Here is a 26,524-nt window from a genome sequence, read left to right on the forward strand (position 1 = left end):
GCAAATTTCATGATTAGGTCAACGACAAGCATCCTATGTGCATTCATGAGTGAGATAGCGAGTATCTAGACATGTGCCATAAATGACCATGTCTTTTGATAGCATTAACTCAGAGGTTTCACTTTTATACATCGCTAAGGTACAACAGACTTTAATATATGACGTACATTTCAACTTGATATGTCCGTCTTTGCCTGAAAAAACGGGTTTGAAACAGTCGAACAAACAGACAGATGGATGACAAAGTGATTCTTTAAGGGTTTCAGATTTACCGGTTAAGGTTCCGTACCGTAAGAAGAAGTCATAACAGTGATTGTACTTGGTTAGTTGAAGCTAATATGAAACTCGAAATTATCATTGAAGAGATTACTTCATCGGTAGTTATTTCATTGTGTTCTCAAATATGGTGGAGCGAAGTGTAAGCAGCATCTGGGGGAACAAGAAGTCCGACGATAATGGAAATTCATTTTCGCAAATTGTAAGATGTTCATTTAATGGGTTCAAAGATAATTCCGTTACATGGACGTTTATTTTGTTTCTCCTGTTGGGGCCTGTAACATAAAAACTGAAACTTTTCATACATTCGTGGGAAAAATGCAAGACCGCAGGTATTCAAAAATAACGCATCCTTTAAGTAAGCTTAACGAAATGTTCGTAATCAGCATATCTAGAGCACTCGTCCGTCAGTGAGAAAGGCCCCGAGTTCGAGTCTCGGTCCAGCATCCAGTTTTAACATACCAGGATGTTTCATACCAGCACATACTTAGCTGCAGAGTAAAAGTTCCATTCTGGAAACGTCTCTCAGGCTGTGGCTAAGCAATTTCTCCGCAATATCGCTTCTTGCCGAAGTGTTACTCTGTCAAGTTAGTAATCTACATCTACATTTTTGGAAATCACATTTAAGTGTCTTGAATAGGGTTGCCATCACAACAACTGGAGAACTTCTGTGAAATCTGGAAGGCAAGAGACGAGATGCAGGCGGAAGTACTGTTGTAACGACGGATTGTGAGTCATGCTTGGCTTGCCCATTTGGTAGAACACTTTCTTGTGAAGGCAAAGGTCTTAATCCGCAAGGGGGCTTCATATGAGCGCACACTACACTGCAGAGTGAAAATTTCATTCTGGACGTAACTATGCAGATTAACAGGAAACGAACTACATATTCAGTGGTGTAGTGTGTTACTCTTGAAATAAGACAGCTGGCCATAAGTAACCAAATTCACAAATAGCTTCCAATCCATTGTGAATATACTATATAAACTTCAGAACCACATGGACCCACACTATGCACTTCTGAATGTCAGGAAGAGAACAGCGCTTAGATTAGATAGTATAATTTTCCGATGATATCAATATTCAAGGAATTGCTCAGCTGTATTTGTATAAATCTGCCAGAGATGGTGGCAGCATAAGAAATAACCGTGCATGTCAATTAACTATCGAATTTACATCCAGTATTCCAAAATAATTTGCTAATCTCAATGACATATATTTTTGTTGTTACTTGATTTGCATGAAATTCGTTGATATAGTCATTATGTTAAAGAGACTTACAGTGTACAGCAAATTAGCTGGATTTTTGTTGATAATTATTAAGTACAACTGGTCCTGACTTAAATGTACGACTTTGTTGTAAACTTTAAAATCCAGTAACAAAACAGCGGTACTTTCATTACAGGAATAATATTATCGATTAGTTTTAATGATTTGTCAAAATACTTCGAAAATGATTCTAATGTATACTAGCTAAATCCTGTAGGAAGTCCTGAAATCGAGAAGTCACAGAAAAATCGTAACAACAACTTTGACTTACTGTCAGCTGAAAATGGTGAAGCTCAGATGCAGAATTCGCCGGGATAAGAAGCACTGCAGTTTGGATGAAACTGTAGTTTGTTAAGCAGTACTTCAGAACATACTTCCAGTATATATTAATGCCGTTATGTGGTGCTCAACGTGACATCACTCGTATTAGAACCTCTGATAATGAAGCCTACCTGAAAGTCATGAAGAAGAGCTAAAATCCATTGTTGACAGCCTAACGAATAATATGAAAAACGAAATACACTCCTGGAAATGGAAAAAAGAACACATTGACACCGGTGTGTCAGACCCACCATACTTGCTCCGGACACTGCGAGAGGGCTGTACAAGCAATGATCACACGCACGGCACAGCGGACACACCAGAAACCGCGGTGTTGGCCGTCGAATGGCGCTAGCTGCGCAGCATTTGTGCACCGCCGCCGTCAGTGTCAGCCAGTTTGCCGTGGCATACGGAGCTCCATCGCAGTCTTTAACACTGGTATCATGCCGTGACAGCGTGGACGTGAACCGTATGTGCAGTTGATGGACTTTGAGCGAGGGCGTATAGTGGGCATGCGGGAGGCCGGGTGGACGTACCGCCGAATTGCTCAACACGTGGGGCGTGAGGTCTCCACAGTACATCGATGTTGCCGCCAGTGGTCGGCGGAAGGTGCACGTGCCCGTCGACCTGGGACCGGACCGCAGCGACGCACGGATGCACGCCAAGACCGTAGGATCCTACGCAGTGCCGTAGGGGACCGCACCGCCACTTCCCAGCAAATTAGGGACACTGTTGCTCCTGGGGTATCGGCGAGGACCATTCGCAACCGTCTCCATGAAGCTGGGCTACGGTCCCGCACACCGTTAGGCCGTCTTCCGCTCACGCCCCAACATCGTGCAGCCCGCCTCCAGTGGTGTCGCGACGGGCGTGAATGGAGGGACGAATGGAGACGTGTCGTCTTCAGCGATGAGAGTCGCTTCAGCCTTGGTGCCAATGATGGTCGTATGCGTGTTTGGCGCCGTGCAGGTGAGCGCCACAATCAGGACTGCATACGACCGAGGCACACAGGGCCAACACCCGGCATCATGGTGTGGGGAGCGATCTCCTACACTGGCCGTACACCACTGGTGATCGTCGAGGGGACACTGAATAGTGCACGGTACATCCAAACCGTCATCGAACCCATCGTTCTACCATTCCTAGACCGGCAAGGGAACTTGCTGTTCCAACAGGACAATGCACGTCCGCATGTATCCTGTGCCACCCAACGTGCTCTAGAAGGTGTAAGTCAACTACCCTGGCCAGCAAGATCTCCGGATCTGTCCCCCATTGAGCATGTTTGGGACTGGATGAAGCGTCGTCTCACGCGGTCTTCACGTCCAGCACGAACGCTGGTCCAACTGAGGCGCCAGGTGGAAATGGCATGGCAAGCTGTTCCACAGGACTACATGCAGCATCTCTACGATCGTCTCCATGGGAGAATAGCAGCCTGCATTGCTGCGAAAGGTGGATATACACTGTACTAGTGCCGACATTGTGCATGCTCTGTTGCCTGTGTCTATGTGCCTGTGGTTCTGTCAGTGTGATCATGTGATGTATCTGACCCCAGGAATGTGTCATTAAAGTTTCCCCTTCCTGGGACAATGAATTCACGGCGTTCTTATTTCAATTTCCAGGAGTGTACAGAATTACAGGGCGCGCTTGTTGCTTCAGAACGTAACGAAATAGACGCAAACCAATGACAGAGGACTGTAGAAAGTGGAAATGAAGCAAAAGCGCACGAATAGCTGCGATGGTCTATCCAATAGCTACGCTTATCAGCAGATTCAATTTGCCATAGTTCGCAACTAAGCAATGATTTGTGACTGACGTTGGGCGGCTAATTACCTGAGACCGGTACTGTTGGGAAGATTCTAGGTTGCAGTGCTGCTGGGACGTGTTCTGCTGCTGATATTCTGGAAACCTGGATCCTGCCCTCCTGGTGCCACAGGCAAGCATTGCTGCCGCCACCCACTGTGAGAACCCGCTGGCCAACGGAGATAAGGGCGTTATTTAAACTGCTTCGCCGCTTCGATATCCGCTTTGCGAGAAACTTCTTGGCATAAATATTGATATTCCAAAAAGTGAGAGTTTACTAGGGACAGGGGCACGTGAGGCAGCAGCGCCCGGAATGAGGGTCAGCGTGTCTGCAGACTGGCACGTGTGCGGTCTGGCACTGTCAAGACGCACGCTTCAACGCTACTCGCCCCACATATCATGTTCCCTGTATTAGGAAGAATAAGAGTACCCAGTTCTGTGTAACAGACAAAGACGTTTTCTAGTATAACGATGACCCAGTGTAGTATAAAAGTATCTTTACCCGTTATTACTCTCCTCCCCCCACCCCCTCTCGTGCTATAGCAAATCTGTCTGCTGTCTGCTAGAAGAGAAGCTATTAGTCTGCCACGTACTTACCCTTAATGTTGTTATGTACTTTCTCGCGTGCGTCAAAATTTATGAGCAAGGACATGTATTTCCAAAGTTACAAATCATTATTAGCTTGAGGAGGGTACCCCTCTTTCAGAAATTCTGGATACAGTGTTTGCAGCAATGCATACGAGAACAGGCCATCAGATTCGACTACATTTTATGGGTATGATCGGAATTATGTACTGAAACCATGAAAGTTGTATGTCCTTTCTTCTATATAAAATTACATGAAGAAATGTAAACTGAAATACGGCCAGATAAAATGCTCCATTAAGATGACTACACACGCACAGTGCTATTGAACACCAAGGTTGAGTGTGGCTAGTTCAAAGTGCTGCTGAACGTTCAGAAACGATGTGACTTGTCCATACTGCGCGTGTGCCCCAACGTGGTATATGCGATCACAGCAGCAGGCTTCAGTGGCAGTTGTCCACTGCGCCTGGAACTGGAACCCAAATCACACTGTTTTATGAAATGAAGAAGTGTAAAACACCTACGTTAGCCCCATCAAAAGGCTCATTTCCCCCATATGCTAGTCATATGGTTCTGTCTGAATTATACATGAAAAAAAAAAACTTGAGTATCCATGTACATGTTAAAAGGGAAAAGGGAATGCAGTGCCTATCATGTCCACTCAATAACTGCATCTAATTATAAAAGTTCTCGTGGTCGTGCGGTAGCGTTCTCGCTTCCCACGCCCGGGTTCCCGGGTTCGATTCCCGGCGGGGTCAGGGATTTTCTCTGCCTCGTGATGGCTCGGTGTTGTGTGATGTCCTTAGGTTAGTTAGGTTTAAGTAGTTCTAAGTTCTAGGGGACTGATGACCATAGATGTTAAGTCCCATAGTGCTCAGAGCCATTTGAACCATTTAGATTTTATAAAAGTTCCATTATAAATACTGCGAAGCAAATTCAGAATACTTCTCGACATAAGATAAAAATTGCAAGGTGGCAGATTAAATGAGCTGGACACGGTGCCCAGTCGGTAGGCGTCGTAAAAGCGGTACTCCTCACACCTGCAAAGCCACGCAATGTACACCCCTACTATCGAAGTAGTTCAGGTCAACGGGAGCGCATCTGGTATTCTTATTCATGTGCGCTGTTCGCTTTCTAGGATTCATTTTCCTGTCGTAAGGTGTCTGACTGGCTTGATGTGGCTCATCACGAATTACTCTCTCCTGACAACGTCTTCATTTCAGCAAAATCACTTGAACACTACGTTCTCAATTATGTGTTGGATACATCCCAAAGGCATCAGTTCTTACGCTCTAGAAGTGCGTCTAGTGCCGTGGATGTTATTTCCTGATGACTTGACACCTGCCCTATCATCAAGTCCCTTCTTCTCGTTAGTGCTTTCTATATCCGTTCTTCACGTATTCTGTAGACAACATCAATATTCCTTATGTTATCAGTCCACTTACTCATCAACATTGTTCTATAGCACCGCACGATTTGAAGATCTCCTTTTTCGGTTTCTCAAATCCATGACTCACAACCATTCCATGTTGTGCTCGAAACGTATATTCTGAGAACTATCTTCATACTAGAGGATTTCTCTTTGCCACGAACGCCCACTTTGCCTGTAATTGTTCTGCCTGTCTTCCTAGCTTCGTCCGCCACATGTTACTGTGTTTCCGAGGTAGCTGAACTCCTTCATTTTGCCTTCTTTATAGTGCACAATTTTGAAGCTGGCTTTAACACTAGTATTGTTTCTACTACTTCTCACAACTTTTGTCTTTCTTCGGTTTGCTCTCAATCCATATTGTTTGCTCAGTAGACTGTTCGTTCCATTCTGTATGCCCTGTAACTTTTCCTCAGTTTAACTGACGGTTGCACTGTCATGAACAAATCTTAACTTAGAAATTCTTTCAATCTGAGTTTTAATCACACTTCTGAATATATGTTATATTACTGTCACTTCTTCTTCGATGTACAGATTCTACACAAGGAGAGACAAGCTGTATCACTTTCATGCATCCTTTTTAACCGGAGCGCTTCGTTGTTATTCTTCCAGTCTCCTTGTCTCTCTAGTTCTCGTACATATTATATTACTTACTCTTCCATACAGGTTATTAATTTTTTCTAAATATTGTAAACATCTTGCATCATTTCACACTGGCGAACGCTTTATCGAGATCGACAAATCCCAGGCATGTGTTTTGAATTTTTTGTAGCCCTGCTTCTGTTATGAACTACAAAGTCAAAACTTTCCGTCTGGTGTCTTTACTTTCCCTAAAGCCAAACTATTCGTCTTATAACAAATCCTCAATTTTCCATTCTTCTGTATATTATTCTTGTCAGCATCTTGGATACATGAGTAGTTCAACGGACTGTGCGATGGCTGTCGCACTTGTCTGCCCTACATATAGTCAGAATATTGTGAAGGACATATTTCATAAAGACTGATGGTATTGAGAGATGTAAGATCATTCGGCAATTTCATTTTGTATCCATTGTATTTGTTGTTAGCTGACGGCAAAGATTTGTGAATCTATTCAACCAGTGGAAAAATGATCCTGTCGGAGCACAAAAAAAAAGGCGAATACATTTTTACTCAAAAGACGCTGACAGAAAATTGGTAACCTGCTGCCACCATCCTCATTCCATCTTCCTCACCAACAATTTTTATATGCGAACACATTCTTGCTTTTTTAAAAGATAAGATTCTAAATACTTATACCCTGTCTCTCTAAGTGGTTAAGCCATTATACTCAGCATTTCCCTCACACTGCCACTGTCTCCATGTGTTTCGCATTCACTGCCTCCTTTCTTTCCCCATTGATTTACAATATATCATACTGCCACTGTCTCCTCTCTCACGTATACTGTTTCTTTCTGTCTATTTCTGTGTCCACTATATCTCGCAGCTCAAGAATTCTGGTGGAATGGGGGTGGGGGGGCGGTCCAAATTATTTTTCCCCTATACCCACTTGCTAAACATTTCTTTACAAAGTGCGCCGTCCCCTGTATCTATGCTTCAAAATTCGTCAGTCTGGGAAGGCCTTCACTGATCTGCATTTTTCACTTCCACTGCGAAAGGTATGTGCTGAGATTCGATCAGGATAGAGCCAGTGAAAAATGTGGATAGTTCCCAACCGCAAGGTTGGACGAGTAGTACATCTTCGAGTAGTAAGATCTTTGACAGCTAACAGAGCTAGGTGCACGCGGTAAAAGTTTGAGTAGTGGTGAGGAGACAGCAGACGTGTTTCGAGTCAGAACTAGATGCCTGCAGGAGGCAGCCGGGTCGTGACAGCATCAAAGTAAGAATTGGAGCTACGCACATAATAAGCTATATATTGAGCGAAACTCGGCACATACCTGGGGAAACTAGAAAGAATAACTAATAAAATAGGTTTTCTTTGGTTCAATAATGTCTAAAGGCTAGATAGAAATCCCATTGTTGATGCAATAAGCGTTTTGTGAAACTTTCTCGTAAATCCATGCTATAGAAGTTTTGTTTAGTTTTTCACATGTGCCTTAAAAGTTTGAACAATAAATATTTTTTAGATAAAATTAGAGTTTCATCTCACACCTTATGTCGTTCTCCGCATCCTGTACTTGCATTGAACCAGAAGGTTCATTAAAGTAATGTTCCCATGAGTAAAGCTAATAATTTCATTTATATTCTATGTGCCATTGCACAGTTGGCAAATTATTCAGATCAGGACAGAATTTTTATTAAGTAACAAACAGGGCCAAAATGAGTAAAGTTATCTAGAATGACAATTTTATGCCATTGCAATACGGCTGAGTTGAATATATGTTTTATTATCGGCTAAACGAGAAGGAGTGCACGAGCTAAGTCCACAGATGCAGTCAGATGCAGGTTGGTGACTTTCACTCAATTTTTACCACTAAACTTTCATGCAGTCAGATGTGTATTTTGAGTATTAATTTTCCAACAATATTTTCATGCAGTCAGATAAAGTTCAGTTCAGTTACGCAGTTACGCAGTCAGATGCAAGTTTTATTAAAGACTAAAGCAGTCACATGCAGTTCAGTCTAGTTTAAATAGAGCAGTTTTATTAATAACACTTTCAACTGTCTCCTCTCTCTTTTGCTCCCACTCCTGTTGTCTTTATCCATCTCCCACTTTCATTCACTGCCAGTACTCCAGCCGTCACTGCAACCTTTCTCTCCTAACGGCACTGTATCCTCCCTACGCACCGTTACTGTCAATTTGCTATTCTCTTTCAGTGAAAATGAGCGCGAATATTTTCGCAAGGCAAAATATTTAGTTACGAAGGCGGAACGGGAGTTGAGATTTCTGGTTCCCCAGTTCCCATAACAGTCTTTTAAGGAGCAGCAAATTCGACTTTTTTGTACTGTGACAGGACCGTTGTCCACAGGTTCACTCCTTTCACCTACTACAACGGGTGTTCTGCTTAAGTAAAACGAGTTTCATTCGTCGGTAAAGATTTGATGGTTTATTTAGATACTTCGAAACATTTCTATATTTTAACACATTTAAGAAAACAGATAAGTACGCGTTATATGAGATAAACATATAAATGTTTGTTATACATTTTTTCTGGATATTTTGCTCATCGATAATAATTGATCGAAAAGGTCCTTCTTACAACTTGTATCTTCAAAGAGTAGAAACGTTAGAAATATACTACTGTATTTGCCGTCTTTGAAGTTTAACTTAACATTTGGAATTCATTTTAAGTTCTTTTCAGGCATTTTAAGCCTCCTTTTAGACCATTTTGTGGATGTTAAATGGCCATTCTACGGAGAAAGTGCGTCATAACGTTTTAATGGTGAAAAAACAGTTTGGTGATCTCTGAACCTTTGCGATGACCCTAGAACCCTTGCCACATGTCCGCAACGTCAGTTAAAAGTATATTTACGCCTCATATGGAAAGTTACGTGCATATTTTACGTGCATATGTACGCTAACTTTGAATCTCTGGATCTCGGTAACGTATAATGATATCGACAAAAGGTTCAAGATTGTTTGAGAAAGAAAATCATCTTAAGAGGATATACCAAAAATTTCGACGATTTTTGTTGAACACTAATGGCACTTTTGATACCCAAAAACCCTACGTCTTAGGAGTTTCCTCAGGAAGTTCCCATGAACAGATTGTGCCTTTATGTGCCGCCTAAGAGCCACCCCAGACCACGCCTAGTGGAAAAGAACCAGCCGATTTGCTGAATTTGCGTGGGCTGGAGGAAGGGTGTACTGGGTACTGTAGGACAAGCACAGTATGCCCATTCTTTCGATAGGTATAAAAGTGGTCGTTACGTCAGGGGGTATCCAACACACTTGATACCCTATCTCTGTTATCAGTAGCACCGGAGATCCGACCTCGTGAAAAATCACATTTTCTAGCGCGGCTTTTTGTAACATATTAATCCTGTTCACTGCCTTGCACGGGTCGATTCTCAGCTTCGAATGATTGAAAGAAACTCTTTGACCAAACACTTTGCTTGTCCACTGAGGCACTTTCGCAAACATTGACTGGTCGGTTTGTTCTTCAGCCAATGCCAAGCTTAAGTGGTTTGGAATCGCGAGTTGTTCCTGTTTTAACGCGCTTCCACAATTCTGAATCTGTGTTTTACCACGTGCTCTTCCTGTACTGGTAAGATTTCTGACATGGGAGTAGACTGACTTAGTCTGATGGTGATGTGATCTGTTTCGAAGAAATTGGATGAGATCATTACCATTACTTGCCGTGGTGAGGATTATGTGAAACGGTTAGGTTACTATAGAAATGCTTACTAACTGTGTGCACATTTTGCTAGCGATTGACTTCAGGCTTGCAGTAGTGGTCCCACACATGCCGAAATGGAAAGTCGTAGGTTGCTCGGTTTCGCTAAATGGGAATTGATTATGGTGATAAATGACATCTTTTCAATCTGTCGTACATTAGATTAAGAATTACTATCCTCTCATTTAAGAGTTGCTGACTTGTTAAGTAAACTTAGTAATTCCATAACTCATTGTGAAATTCATACACGTTTGCATTATTTTGAGGACTATGGGGTCTTTTAAATCAATTACATTCTTTCGGTAACTATATATTTATTCATTATTGAACGTTCTGAATTATTTCCCTTTAAACCATGCCATTTATTTCCTACCCCTGCTTGATACAGTGCCACACTTTTACATGGCTATATTACTTGGACTTGTTTCCTTAATCGCGGACGATAAATAATATTCTTCTGCATCACAGGCAAGTCACTGAAATAAGTTTAAACAACAAAATATTCTGAACGTTTTGACGCTAAACTATGTTCCAGGTGCGGACAGGTAGTACCATGACCGCAGCTACGGCAAGCATAGCATATCTTACTCAGATATTAGGTGCAAATGGTTTGTAAATGATGTGATGAATTTGATGGTTCATTTCATTCAATTACACTGAAAATCACTGACTACATGTTTCAGGGAACATTCTCATCAGCCGAACTGGACGCTATAGCCACAAACCAAACACTTTTTTAATTTTCGATTAGTTTTTTGGTGAGTTAATACCTACTACTAAATTTTCAAATGACGCCTATGCAAAACCCATTCTCAGCTTCGTTTAACTTGGGTATGTGTGTGTGTGTGTGTGTGTGTGTGTGTGTGTGTGTGTGTGTGTGTGTGTGTGTGCGTGCGCATGCGCGGGCGCGCACACGCTATTCTGTTAATGACTAAGGGACAGACTGCGCATCTAGTTTCATTCTGGGGCTTGAAAGTTCATGCTTAATGCATAGCTTAAAAGTTGACGAATTTTCCAATAACCTTCCATATTAGTAGTTTACTTCTCATCACAACACACATCTTGCAGTACGTATCCAGTCTCATGCATTCTACACACTAATTCTATTAATCATACGGTGGCCACTTCACAATATTTCTGCTACATTATTAGGAGAGGGTTGTTACCAAAAATCTCGAAAAATACTTTACCAATTTACTCCAAAATTTTACACGATACTGCAATAAACGTACGGACAGATATCGGGGGCATACAAAGAGGCAAAGTTTTTACCAAAATTCTGGAAAAGTTTTTGATCGACGTGCTTCAGATTTTTACTTAGTAGTCTAACGGGCTCTTGGACGGGCATAGGCTGTATTTTTCTCTAGCGTATGTGATACATAAGCAGATATTTATAATTGAATTCTTATACAAAGCCAAGTCAACGTTCAAGCTTGTTACCAAATATTTATAAAAGTTCTTGATCGAGCTCCTTCATATTTTTACAACATGCTCTAATAAACGTACGGACGGACAAGTGCTATTAATTTTTAATTTACGTTGTACGTATAAAGGGGCAATGTTGTAAGCAAAAATATCGAAAAGTTCTCGTCCGATTTACTTCACATTTTATACACTCTTGTAATAAAAGTTCGGACGGGCATACGGTACATATTTTTAATACACGCCGTACAAAAAGAAATTGGTACACCAGGAAAAGACAACGTCGATTTTGATCCGATGACGGCGTACGCAACCTGGTGGTTAGTAGACGTACTAATTAAGGTTTCAACGTCTTCCACTAACAGATAGGGTAGTGATATTACAAAGAGGGCGGTGTGTTTACCCTATAATCGGGGATGCTCACAACCAGAGAGCTCAGTGTGGTGTAAACGTGCGCAGCAAGCAGGCAACCATTCCACGGAGACCCACTCCTGCCTCCTATAGCCAAGCGAGTTCGAAAGGACTCAAATGGTGGCCTGAGTGGCGGGATTGTCCTTTCGGAAGACCGCCACACAAGCGGAACTTGCTTCGTAACCTGTACAACGATGGTGGTATCAGCGTCACACCGTAGACGAGTTTCTTGACGTCCACGCGGCACAGACGCCTGCCAGGATCGTCGCCGCATTACGACAGCTGTGGCAGATCGTACAGCCACCACAGCACAAATAAGAGGGCTCGTGAGCCCAGACGTGTCAACAGAAACTGTTTTTTATTTTTTATTAGCAGTGGGCTAAGGGCACACACCATTGTGGCCCATCTTCGACTCTTGCCACATTATCGAAGTGCACGGCTCACCTGGTGCCGTCAGAGTATCACTTGGAAGATGGAATGGCACACGGTGGTCTTCAAATATGAAAGGAGATTTTTCCTACACGCAAGTGATGGTCGATTGCGAATACGACGTAGACATACTGGCCCCATCCCAGACCTCATAGTCTGGGATGTGGCCGGCCACTGTGGCCGAACGGTTCCAGGCGCTTCAGTCTGGAAGCCAGAGCCATGTGAACAATTTTTTTCTGGGATGTGATAAGCTGCAACTCTCACCTTCATTGTTCATGACGCGGATGCTAACCAGCGGTCGATGAGTGTAGAATGTTGTTAAACCCGTTCTGTAGCCGTTCTTGCAACAAGAAAGTGGTGCGTTGTTCCAACAGGATAATGCTCGTCCATGTACTGCTCGTGAAACTCAAAGCACTCTGCAAGACTTGTAGCAACTTCCCTGTGAGCACAATCTTGGAACTTCTCTGTAACTGAACACGTATGGGGTATCATGGGACGAGAAGTGACTCGTGAACAAACAGCTCTCGCAGAACTATGTGAACAGGTCAAGCAGACTTGGCGTAACGTATCCCAGGGCAGTATTCGCCATCCATACATTCACTGGATGCCAGAGAGAGCGCCTGCAATGTCGACCGTGAAGACTACACCACGTACTGATATGAGTGTTTCAGCATGGGTTCATACCTGGTACCTCAGAAACGCTTGTGCTACTGATCCGTAAATGTAAAAATTTCATGCACTGCATATGCACTGTTGCAACAATAAATGTGAGTGTATTTGAAACCTCTAAAAGGATGTATTAACTTTTTTCGGCATTGCATAATGTATATAATATCCTTTACTTTTAATATGCAACATACATAAAGATACACTTAATATTATGTGAAACAGAAATGTTGTTACCGAAAAACGTGAAAAGTTCTTCATCATTTTGCTTCATATTTCGTCACGATTCTCTAATGAACATTCGGATAGACAAAGGCCACATAATTTTGAAAAATATATAACACATAAATGTACAAGTACTTCATACAGAGAAAAATTTGTTTACATAAATCAGGAAAAGTTCTTGACCTATTTACTCCACGATACTATGATGAACATCCATACAGACATATGTAAGCTAAAAAATTTTTGTAATATATACGCAAAAATGAAGAAAAAGTGTCGAATACTTTGAGAGGTGGTAGTACTCATCGAAACAAAAAGAGGTGCAATAAATTTGGGTCCGGAGGTGCATACTTTCTAATTTCAGTAAACAAGAGTCTAGAAACGCGTACTTTCTGCGATAAACACTTATTTACAGGGAGTATTCAACTTGATGTCCATTCATGACAATGCACCTCTCTGCCCTCTGGCGTAAGGAATGACGCACCCTTAGAAGTTACCCAGTTGTTGCTGTACCTGCTGGCACGCTCTGAACACGCGACCCTGTAGCGTCCGCACATCATTGGCTGGCGTACTGTAGACGAATTCCTTCAAGTGTCCCCACATCAAAAAGTCTAAGGGACTGAGGTCTGCGGAACGCGCAGGCCACTGTGTGCCCCTCCGCCCCTCCCCCCCCCCCCTCGCCCCTTCCGCACCACAACCAATCCCTGGTCCTGAAATGTCTGCATCAGATGTTCGCGCACAATGTGACGAAAGTGTGCTGATACACCATTACGCATAAACCACATTTGCATTCGTTGCTGCACTGGCATAGCCTCCAGCAGGGTAGGCTATGCACTAAAGAGAAAGTACAGAAAATGACCACCAGTTTACCTTAGTGGTAGCATGTATGGCCTTATTAATCTATCTCTAAGTACTCTTGCCCATACGTTGACTGAGAATTGGTATTCATGCCCTCTTTCCTGCTCATACATGCTGTTTATGGGAAGTCACAGCCGGCATAAGTCGCCGAGCGGTTCTAGGCGCTACAGTCTGGAACCGCGCGACCGCTACGGTCGCAGGTTCGAATCATGCCTCGGGCATGGATGTGTGTGATGTCCTTAGGTTATTTAGGTTTAAGTAGTTCTAAGTTCTAGGGGACTAATGGCCTTAAAAGTTAAGTACCATAGTGCTCATAGCTATTTGAACCATTTTTTGGGAAGTCACAACATCATATCTTGTGAACCCTGTCTCATAGGTAAATAAAATCTTAGATGTGAGTAGTGGATCCGCAACACACTTCTGCAACTACTGTGTGCTATGATGATCCTGTGGCCTTAGGGCTTGAACGTGCTGTAGATGATGTGGGTACTGCAGTTGTTCATGAAGTACTCCGCAAACCCCACAAATTAGAGAGTGAGACACGTCTCCTGCTGCTGATAATCGTGGCACAATGGTCCCAGGGGTTTCTTCCACTGAACGTAGCACACGATCCTCCACTTCAGGCGTGCGGAATGCGTGTGGCCTTCCACTGTCAGTTTTCTGAGGTGCAAGGGTACCTTTGTCCATCAGACACTGGAAAAGTTAGCCGAGCAGCTTATTACAGAGCACTCTGGACTGTGGATATTTTTCTGCATAGAGGGCATGGTATCGCACGCTATATCCATTTGCTAAACCATAGTAGAATATCATATCCGCCACTCCACTTGTCTAATAGTAGGCTTCCGTTGCTAACAAGTGGTGGAAGAGAGAAAATATGAATGTACTACATCATTTGTACGTACAAACAGAACAATAACAGTAGACACATAAGTGAATCTACATTAGGAAAAAGGTAAAATATGATGATACGTGCACAGGGCTGAGAGTGCTGTACAATGAAGCACACAAACCCGACTAAAACTAACTTAGACCACAACACAACTGGAACCACACAACTGATTGTACACCACCTAATGGTAGGTATGGAATTGTGAGTAAGACATCATAATAGCCGGCCGAAGTGGCCGTGCGGTTAAAGGCGCTGCAGTCTGGAACCGCAAGACCGCTACGGTCGCAGGTTCGAATCCTGCCTCGGGCATGGATGTTTGTGATGTCCTTAGGTTAGTTAGGTTTAACTAGTTCTAAGTTCTAGGGGACTAATGACCTCAGCAGTTGAGTCCCATAGTGCTCAGAGCCATTTGAACCATTTGAAGACATCATAATACCCTGCCGACACATTTGACAGAGCGCCAATTCAACAACTGTGCAAATATCTGCAACCAAGCGCAGCACAGCCCTTCCTATAAACACGTGTATGTCGGAAAGTATGTGTTTCCGGACCTGTGTTTACTGGACCTATTTTTCTTGTTTCAGTGAGTACTACCATCCGTCAATGTATTCGACACGCTTTTTTGAATAATCCTAAACGTCTTCATCTGCTTCTCACCCCTCTCTTTCTTCATTTATGGATTATGATTAGAGTACTACTACAGAAACTTAATCGTCCGAATGTTTGTAATCCTAACCATTAGAAGAGTAAAAATATGCAAATCATTGTCGCTAAAGCTACTACACTCACGGAGACAGCAACTGGAGAGGTCTCTCATACCCGAAATACCTACAATCCCAACTGATTTACCCATTTATTTTAAGTGACTTCAGTTCCCGACCATGGTTTTGTTAGTAGTAACGATAAACAAGGCTCAAGGTCAGAAAAAGGGTAGGGGGAGGAGAAAGAGAGGGGCGAGGAGGGGATGACGAAATTTGGGACGTATATTAAATTTCCATACATATTTAGCAGTAGTGAAGAAATGGCAGATTTTCTAGTTATTTTATGAACTGAGAATGAATGTTTTCTGTCCCTTCTGCCTTGTTAGAGTGCTAGCCTTCCAAGGCGCCATCAGACTCTGACTGCAACACTGGATCCCACGTGCCTTGTAACTCATATTTCTTTTATTGTGCTATCATATCATCAGACAAGTTCTCCCCGTCGCAGAAGCCTTCCACGTACTCTTTCCAAATATCTGGTCTCTCCTCTGAATTTATCAGTAGAGTTACCGTTTCAACCTAATTTTTGCACCGCGACGTTACCTAACAGTTACTACTGCTGAATTGCTCTTCCAAACAGCATCCCAAGTATGTCTTTACCTGTGGTTACTCGTCCTTCGCCGGCCGGTGTGGCCGTGCGGTTAAAGGCGCTTCAGTCTGGAACCGCGTGACCGCTACGGTCGCAGGTTGGAATCCTGCCTCGGGCATGGATGTGTGTGATGTCAGGTTAGTTAGGTTTAAGTAGTTCTAAGTTCTAGGGGACTGATGACCACAGAAGTTAAGTCCCATAGTGCTCAGATCCATTTGAACCATTTTTTACTCGTCCTTCAAGCACTTGGGCTGTGCACAACTGTTTACAAAAGAATAGCTCGATGTAGCCATAGGGTCGAGTAGTGAATGTCTTCTTTCACACTCCGCAGCTGATTTGCGTCAAATAATAACCTGTGGCTGTGATCCTGCATTCAAATAGTCTATGCATTGGCTAGAATAGAGAATTAATGAAATTCACAGAAATATAAAATGAAAGTTAAGTGAATAGTTTAATAGAAAGGGTTCTATTGTAATGTCTGTATTTGACGTAGACTACAGATAATTATGTTGTACTTATTCAAGAGTGGTTTAAGTGGCTCTGACCAAAAATGGTTCAAATGGCTCTGACCACTATGGGACTTAACTTCTGAGGTCATCAGTCCCCTAGAACTTAGAACTACTTAAACCTAACTAGCCTAAGGACATCACACACATCCATGCCCGAGGCAGGATTCTAACCTGCGACCGTAGCGGTCGCGCGGTTCCAGGCTGAAGAGCCTAGAACCGCTCGGCCACTCTGGCAGGCAGTTATTCAAGAAAGGACATCTTAAATCAACAGGAAGTGATCTTATGATATTCAGTTAAAATATAGACAAAAAAATACCTTAATACAATGCAATAAAGTTACGTTGAGCGCCTTATGAGAATGGTAGCAAAATTTCCGCACTGAATTGTTATCAAAGATACGTGAAACCTAACACCATTTTGTAATAACAGTATACGAAATATTCATCAGCTCAAAACAGTGTACAGCTCAGCATGATGACTTACAAATTGCAACAAACGACGCAACTAAACTCCATTTATTCCCAGTCCCACAAATCACGCAAATTAGTTAAGAGTCCCATTCTGGACCACATCCAGACCTCGCGAAATATATAGTCCCTCCACAACTTGCAGAAGGGGCCGTTCACTGCCCAGAATCAAACATTTCCACCGTCGAATATCACTCACTACCACAGGCAGGTCTGCCTCCTACCAGAACTCGCATCACAGTGGCCAGAATCACTCCCTTGTGCTCTTCACTTGGAAAGTCCCAGCCTGCACTTGACTCCCATCGTGTTCCGCTACTGCTTGCTTTTTTCATTGGCTAAAGACGCTCCCCGCCAAAAATACATCGTTCTAAACATGACTTGACTCATCTTGACCACTTCCTGGACTAAACTAAAGAAATGTTACAAACATTTTGTCGCACTCACACAATTTACCATAGTTATAAATAAAGGTATCTCCGTAACTAAATATGAAAGTATTCTTTCGCAATGCACTTATGTCAAATGACAACAAATTGTCGTTAAATGCTATTTAAATAATTATCTATGCCTCCATGATAGAAGCATTTTTTGTTCTCTTTTGATCTGCGGTGTCCAATAACACATAGAAATGACCAGTTTTAAATTAGCACAGTGTTTTTTGGTAGCAATTGTGATCAAAATAAAAAAAGTAGGCTGGCAAAATAGTAAATTACTCATTAAATAAAAACAGTGTAAATGTAGATAATACGATGTTCTGACAAACATTTCCGTAATAAAGAAGATATGAAGAAGTAATAAGAAACGAAATGAAATAGATACAGGTATCTAGCTTTCGGAGGGTCATTGTGAAAATGTTTATTTGCTTTGAGATATTAACTTCTGTAGTCTTTTAAGTTATTGAGATATGTTTATACCACTGGAAGTGCCTCATTTTATGAGGTCGCAATGGTACTCTGATTTGCATTAGTATTTGACGTGAGCTACTGTCATATCTCAAAGAGCTGTAACTGATCTATCTTTAAGACTGTCTGACACTCCACCATTTCTTGGAGCATCTCCAGCAGAAAGGATATGCAAGTAAGAACTGTCCAAATTTCCTGATTAGGGATTATCCTTGTTTCCGGCCATGCACTCTTTGTCCCTCCACCTGCGCTCATTTGGGGTAGTCGTGCGATATCCTCGTCTAGCAGACTCAGTCATGGGACCACATAGGTTTGTTAACAAAGTCTCTTACTTCATACCAAATCTAGGTGGTTTACTAGCTCGACTATATTCGCATAACGTTATACATCTTCACTTAACGTAGCACGTCAGCTTACTAACATCACCATTAAGTGCACCAGATTTGACATTCATAACAAAATAAACATGTACATAACATAATAAAGAGAGTACCCTGCTTGCATGTCGGAACAATAGAGTAAGAATCTTTGTGGTGGTATATGAAACAGCTAGGATATGTCATAACAACTTACCTCCATGTCTTTACTAAATTTAACACAGAGTACCTAATTTCTCCATTACTAAATCATTACTTTCACCTTCTAACAACCATACCACAACAAAGGTCAAAATTTAATTATGATTGTAGTGTTGCTCACGTTGCTAAATATTGCATTTTCTGGCAACAACAAAGTTATATTATATGGCAGGTGTCATTAGACCACAGTTAATAAAGTCATTTCTTGAAATAATGGATAAACTAGGCACTCATATTTACGTGTTTCCCACGCTGGTCTCGTTGTGAACTCATGGCTCAATCGTCGAAAATCTAGGTAGTGATGATTCCAAGCTCGCATGCAAAGAGGCCTAGGTGTTATTCTGCGACATTCAAAAGTTTTATAGATGTGTTTCATAAACCATTCATGAAGATTAAACTTTTGCTAGGTAGGAAAATGGATGTAAAAAAAAGTTTGGCTACACTTCTTTTTTATTACTTTTGTTGCAATATCACTCGTCCCAAAACACCACTTCACAATATAAAACATACTTGAAAATATCTTCCTCACTGTTAAAGTTCACGTTTCATAACTGACTACAATTTGCGTCTTTTTAACATGACGACCAAAGCTTGATTCTCTAATAACCGCTTACGTGCTCAGAAATCAGGGTTGCAAGTACGTCAAAGATCATAGTGACAAAAGAAAGAATACACATAAGAATAATATCATTGCAATATATACGTATCGATGTATCGAAATACCTCTACATTAATGAAATCAAATCTGAATGTTGTCACAGAAATGTCTTAACTATTTTGCAGAAACACAGTAGAATATTGCTGGTATCGAGAGGTTGACGTGAGGTGTCGTAATGGTAACGTACTTCAAGTACCATTACAACCTACATTACTACAATTGTTCCTACTGAAAAGTGGCTCATTAGAATTCGTCGTACATTTCACCTCCAACAAATTCAGATTCACCTCTGCCGCTCTTCTGAAAACAGAATCTTTCAACAAACACAAATTCATTCCATCATTCACATTCCTTTCACCAAATACATTCTCCAGCTCCAAATCATTATTATAGAACCACTCAAGACATTTTAGAATAGTTCCTGCTCCTTCTTAACGGTTGTACTGCTTGAAATTACTCCGCGTTTTATTTTTAATTCTCACAACTTCCAACTCTAACATTTGTCGCTAATTTGCCGAATTTTCGACACCCACATATCTTTAAAATATATTGACCTCTTCGAAGGTGGTTTATTACGCCACCTCCTTACCTGAGATGCGGCGGACTCTAGTTTCCCGAATTTGTACCCTGGCGTTTTATTTCGTGAGGCTTCCTCCTCTCAAATCTTCGTGGTTTTGATTTCCACTATGTAAGTTTCCGTTACCATTTCCCCGTTATTATCGTGATAATTATTTCTTTCATGATTATTTTAATCATAAAGTGGAGAGAGGTTCAAGGCACTCTCTTATCATAGGGGTGGGAAAGTGCCCCAATGGCAGAAGAATCCGAAATGATCAACGGCGTGAGGATGTGGAAGGCAACGGAAACCACTGCATTAAAGACAATTTGTACAGGTATCCACAGGACATGTGGCCTGTAATTGAAGAAGTGTCTTGATGATCTCTCCATTGACAAAACATTGTCCCCTATTCGGTTCTCCGGGAGGGGACTGCCAAGGGGGAGGTTACCACGACAAAAAGATTAAATAATCAACGAAAGGATAACGCTCTACGAGTCGAGGCGTGGATTGTCAGAAGCTTCTACGTGATAGGGAAATTCGAAAATCTTTAAAGGGAAATGCAAAGGCTCAGTCGAGATATATTAGGGGCCAGTGAAGTGAAGTGCAAAGAAGACAAGGATTTCTGGTCAGATGACTATAGGGTAATATCAAAAAAAAAAAAAAAAGGTGCCGATGTCTCTAAGCACTATGGGACTTAACATCTGAGGTCATCAGTCCACTAGACGTAGAAGTACATAAACCTAACTTAACCTAAGAGCATCACATACATGCATGTCTGAGGCAGGATTGGAAACTGAGACCGTAGCAGCAACGCGGTTCCGGGCTGAAGCGCCTAGAACCGCTCGGCCACAGCGGCCGGCTTATATCAACAGCAGCAGAAAATGATATAACTGGAGTAGGATTTATTATGAATAGGAAGGTAGGGCAGGGAGTGTATTATTGTAAACAGTTCAATGACAGAGTTGTTCTTATCAGAATCGACAGCAAACCAACACCGACAAAGACAGTTTAGGTATCCATGCCGACGTCGTAAGCTGAAGAAGAAGAGGTATAGAAAGCGTATGAGGATATTGAAAGGGTTACACAGTATGTAAAGGGGGATGGAAATCTAATAGTGGGGACTGGAATGCAGTTGTAAGGGAAGGAGTAGATGAAAAGGTTACAGGACAATATGGGGTTTGTACAAGGAAAGAGCGTGGAGAAAGAATAATTGAGTTCTGTGATATATTCCAGCTGGTAATAGCGTATACTCTGTTCAAGAATCACAAGAGAAGGGGGTACACTCAGAAAAGGCCGAGTCATATGGGAAGAAGGGAAGATTTCAGTTATAGAACATCATGGTCGGACAGAGATTGAGAAATTAGATACTGGATTGTAAAGCGTACCCAGGAGCAGATATAGCCGCAGATCACAATACAGTAGTGAAGAGTAGGCTGAAGTTTAAGACATTAGTCAAGAAGAATCAATAACCAAAGAAGTGGGATAGGGAAGTACTAAGGAAAGGCGAAGTTCTCTGAGGCTATAGATACAGCAATAAGTACAGTTGAAGAGGAATGGACATCTCTCAAAAGGACCACCACAGAAATTGGGAAGGAAAACTTAGGTGCAAGAAAGGTACCTGCGAAGAAACTGCAGGTAACAGAATAAATATTTCAATTGATCGATGAAAGAAGGAAGTACAAAAATGTTCCGAGAAACTCAGGAATATAGAAATACAAGTCGCTAAGGAAAGAATTTAATAGGAAGTGCAGGGAAACCAAGACGAAATGGCTGCACGGTAAATGTGAAGACATCGAAAAAGAAATGACTGTCGGAAGGACAGACACAGCTTACAGGAAAGTCAAAACAACTTTCGGTGAAATTAAAAGCAAGGGTAATAACATTAAGACTGCAACTGGAATTCCAGAATTAAATGCAGAGGAGAGAGCAGATTGGTGGAAATAATAGACTGAAAGCCTCTATGAGGGAGAAGATTTCTCTGATGTGATAGAAGAAGAAACAGGAGTCGATTTAATAGAGATAGGGAATCCAGTATTAGAATCAAAATTTTAAAAGAGCTTTGGAGGCCTTAAGATCAATTAAGGCAGAAGGGATAGATAACATTCCATCAGAATTTCGAAAATCATTGCGGGAAAAGGTAACAAAACGACCATTCACGTTGGAGTATAGCATGTATGAGTCTGGTGACATACCATCTGACTTTCGGAAAAGCATTGTCCACATAATTCCGAAGACAACAAGAGATAACAAGTGCGAGAATCATCACAATCAGATTAACAGCTCATGCTTACAGGAATAATATACAGAAGAATGGAAAACATAATTGAGGATACATTAGATTACGATAAGTTAGGATTTAGGAAAGGTAAAGGCACCAGAGAGGCAGTTTTGACGCGACAGTTTGTAATGGAAGCAAGGCTAAACAATAAACGAGACATTTCATAGGCTTTGTCAACCTGGAAAACGCATTCGACAATGAAAATGGTGCAAGATTTTCGAAATTCTGAAAAAGTAGGGGTAAGCTATAGGGAGAGAAGGGTCATATACAGTATGTACAACAGCCAAGAGGGAATAATAAGAGTGGACGACCAAGAACGAACGGCTCCTATTAAAAAGGGTGTAAGACAAGGGCCTTTCGCCGCTACTGTTCAATCTGTACATCGAGGAAACATTGATGGAAATAAAAGAAAGGTACAAGAGTGGAATTAAAATTCAAGGTGAAAGGCTATCAATGATACGACTCTACATCTACTTTTACACTCTGCAAGTCACCCAACGGTGTATGGCGGAGGGCACTATACGTGCCACTGTCATTATCTCCCTTTCCTGTTCCAGCCGGCCGCGGTGGTCTCGCGGTTCTAGGCGCTCAGTCCGAAACCGCGCGACTGCTACGGTCGCAGGTTCGAATCCTGCCTCGGGCATGGATGTGTGTGATGTCCTTAGGTTATTTAGGTTTAAGTAGTTCTAAGTTCTAGGGGACTGATGACCTAAGATGTTAAGTCCCATAGTGCTCAGAGCCATTTGAACCTGTTCCAGTCGCGTATGGTTCGCGGGAAGATCGACTGCCGGAAAGCCTCCGTGCGCGTTCGAATCTCTATAATTCTACATTCGTGATCTCCTCGGGAGGTGTAAGTAAGGGGAAGCAATATATTCGATACCTCATCCAGAAACGCACCCTCTCGAAACCTGGACAGCAAGCAACACCGCGATGCAGAGCGCCTCTCATGCAGAGTCTGCCACTTGAGTTTGCTAAACATCTCCGTAACACTATCACGCTTACCAAATAATACTGTGACGAAACCCACCGCTCTTCTTTGGATCTTATCTATCTCCTCCGTCAACCCAACCTGGTACGGATCCTACACTGATGAGCAATACTCAAATATCGGTCGAACGACTGTTTTGTAAGCCACCTCCTTTGTTGATGGACTACATTTTCTCAGGACTCTCCCAATGAATCTCAACCGGGTACCCGCCTTACCAACAATTAATTTTATATGATCATGCCACTTCAAATCGTTCCGCACGCATACTCCCAGATATTTTACTGAAGTAACTGCTACCAGTGTTTGTTCCGCTATCATATAATCGTACAATAAGGAATCCTTCTTTCTATGTATTCGAAATACATTACATTTGTCTATGTTAAGGGTCAGTTGCCACTCCCTGCACCAAGTGCCTATCTGCTGTAGATCTTCCTGCATTTCGCTGCAATTTTGCAATGCTGGAACTTCTCTGTATACTACAGCATCCTTCGCGAAAAGCCGCATGGAACTTCCGACGCTATCTACTAGGTCATTTATATATTTATTGTGGAAAGCAACGGTCCCATAATACCCCCCTGTGGCACGCCAGAGGTTACTTTAACGTCTGTAGACGTCTCTCCACTGAGAACAACATGCTGTGTACTGTTTGCTAAAAACTCTTCAACCTAGCCACAAAGCTGGTGTGATATTCCGTAGGCTCTTACTTTGTTTATCAGGTGACAGTGCGGAACTGCATCGAACACCTTCCGGAAGTAAAGGAAAACGGCATCTACCTGTGAGCCTGTATCTAATATTTTCTGGGTCTCATGAACAAATAAAGCGAGTTTGGTTTCACACGATCGCTGCTTCCGGAATCCATGTTGATTCCTACATAGTAGATTCTGGGTTTCCAGATACGACATGATACGCGAGCAAAAAACATGTTCTGAAATTCTACAACAGATTTATGTCAGAGATATAGGTCTATTGTTTTGCGCATCTGCTCGACGACCCTTCTTGAAGACTGGGACTACCTGTGCTCTTTTCCAATCATTAGGAACCTTCCGTTCCTCTAGAGACTTGAGGTACCCGGTTGTTAGAAGGGGTCGAGTTCTTTCGCGTACTCTGTGCAGAATCGAATTGGTATCCCGTCAGGTCCAGTGGACTTTCCTCTGTTGACTGATTTCAATTGCTTTTCTATTCCTTGGACACTTATGTCGATGTCAGCCATTTTTTCGTTTGTGCGAGGATTTAGAGAAGGAACTGCAGTGCAGTCTTCCTCTGTGAAACAGCTTTGGAAAAAGGTGTTTAGTATTTAATCTGTACGCCTGTCATCCTCTGTTTTAATGCCATCATCATATACAGTCATATCGCCAGCTATTTTACATTCCATATCGACACCTCTACCACGAATAAAGACACAAATAGTATCATCATGAGACAGTTTACAAGACCTACGGGTTCTAACACACAACGGTTTATCAATAAAGAAATTAGTCCATGTTTCACCATGTGTTGGATGTGGAGACTGAGTATAACATGAACGTCAGTTCGTCCGTTTTGATTGATTTTTCTGTTACTGATAATCCTGTCGGTCAGTGTCGGTTGACTGTTGCGGTTATTCGTATTGATACTACTACTAAGTCTACTGCAACGTCTTTGGAGCAGATTCCTCGTCATGATGTTCTCGGTTATCGGACGTTCATGGTCACTATGTCTCAAGTTCGTGGTGTTGGAGAAACATCTACAAATTTCTTTATTGATAAACCATTGTGTGTTAGGAACCGTAGGTCTTGTAAACTTTCTCATGATGATAATATTGGTGTCTTTATTCGAGGTAGAGGTGTTGATATGAACTGTAAAATAGTTGGCGATATGACAGTATAGAATAGTGTCTGGATATGCTGTTTCGAGCCACTTACTGATTTACCGTAGGACCATAACTTCCTAGGTTTTTCTGTCAAGTCGGTGTATAGAATTTCACAATCGAATTCACTGAACGCTTCACATTTAGCCCTCCTTACGCTAACTTTGACATCGTTCAGCTTCTGTTTGTCTGAGAGGCTTTGGCTGCGTTTAAACTTGCAGTAAAGTTCTCTTTGCTTTCGCAGTAGTTTCCTAACTGTTGTTGAACCACTGTGGTTTTTTTTTCCGTCCCCTCACAGTTTTACTCGGCATGTACCTGTCTAAAACGCATTTTACGATTGCCTTGAACTTTTTCCATGAACACTCAACATTGTCAGTGTCTGACCAGAAATTTTCGTTTTGATCTGTTAGGTAGTCTGATATCTGCCTTTTATTACTCTTGCTAAACAGATAAACCTTCCTCCCTTTTTTTGTATTCCTATTTACTTCCATATTCAGGGATGCTGCAACAGCCTTATGATCCCTGATTCCCTGTTCTGCGCTTACAGAGTCGAAAAGCTCGGGTCTGTTCGTTATCGGTAGGTCAAAGATATAACCTCCACGAGTCGGTTCTCTGTTCAATTGTTCGAGGTAATTTTCGGATAGTGCACTCAGTGTAATGTCACTCGATGCTCTGTCCCTACCACCCGTCCTAAACATCTGAGTGTCCCAGTCTATATCTGGTAAATTGAAATCTCCACCTAAGACTGTAACATGCTGAGGAAATTTATGTGAAATGTATTCCAGATTTTCTCTCAGTTGTTCTGCCACTAATGCTGATGAGTCGGGAGGTCGGTAAAAGGAGCTAATTATTAACATTGCTCGGTTGTTGAGTGTAGCCTCCACCCATAATAATTCACAGGAACTATCCACTTCTTCTCACTACAGGATAAACTACTACTAACAGCGACAAACACGCCACCACCGGTTGCATGCAATCTATCCTTTCTAAACACCATCTGTGCCTTTGTAAAAATTTCAGCAGAATTTATCTCTGGCTTCAGCCAGCTTTCCGTACCTATAACGATTTCAGCTTCTGTGCTTTCTATCAGCGCTTGAAGTTACGGTACTTTACCAATGCACCTCCGACGGTTTACAATTACAATACCGATTGCTGCTTGGTCCTCCCATGTCCTGACTTTGTCCCGCACTCTTTGAGGCTGTTGGCCTTTCTGCACTTGCCCGAGGCCATCTAACCTAAAAAAAACGCCCAGTCCACGCCACACAACCGCTGCTACCTGTGTAGCCGCCTGCTGTGTGTAGTCGACTTCTGACCTATCCAGCGGAACCCGAAACCCCACCACCCTATGGCACAAGTCGAGGAGTCTGCACCCCACACGGTCGCAGAACCGTCCCAACCTCTGATTCAGACCCTCCTCTCGGCTCTGTACCAAAGGTCCGCGGTCAGTCCTGCCGACGATGCTGCAGATGGTGAGCTCTGCTTTCATCCTGCTAACGAGACTGGCAG

This window comes from Schistocerca americana, chromosome 2 (assembly GCF_021461395.2).
Source record: "Schistocerca americana isolate TAMUIC-IGC-003095 chromosome 2, iqSchAmer2.1, whole genome shotgun sequence".
Classification (NCBI taxonomy): Eukaryota; Metazoa; Arthropoda; class Insecta; order Orthoptera; family Acrididae; genus Schistocerca; species Schistocerca americana.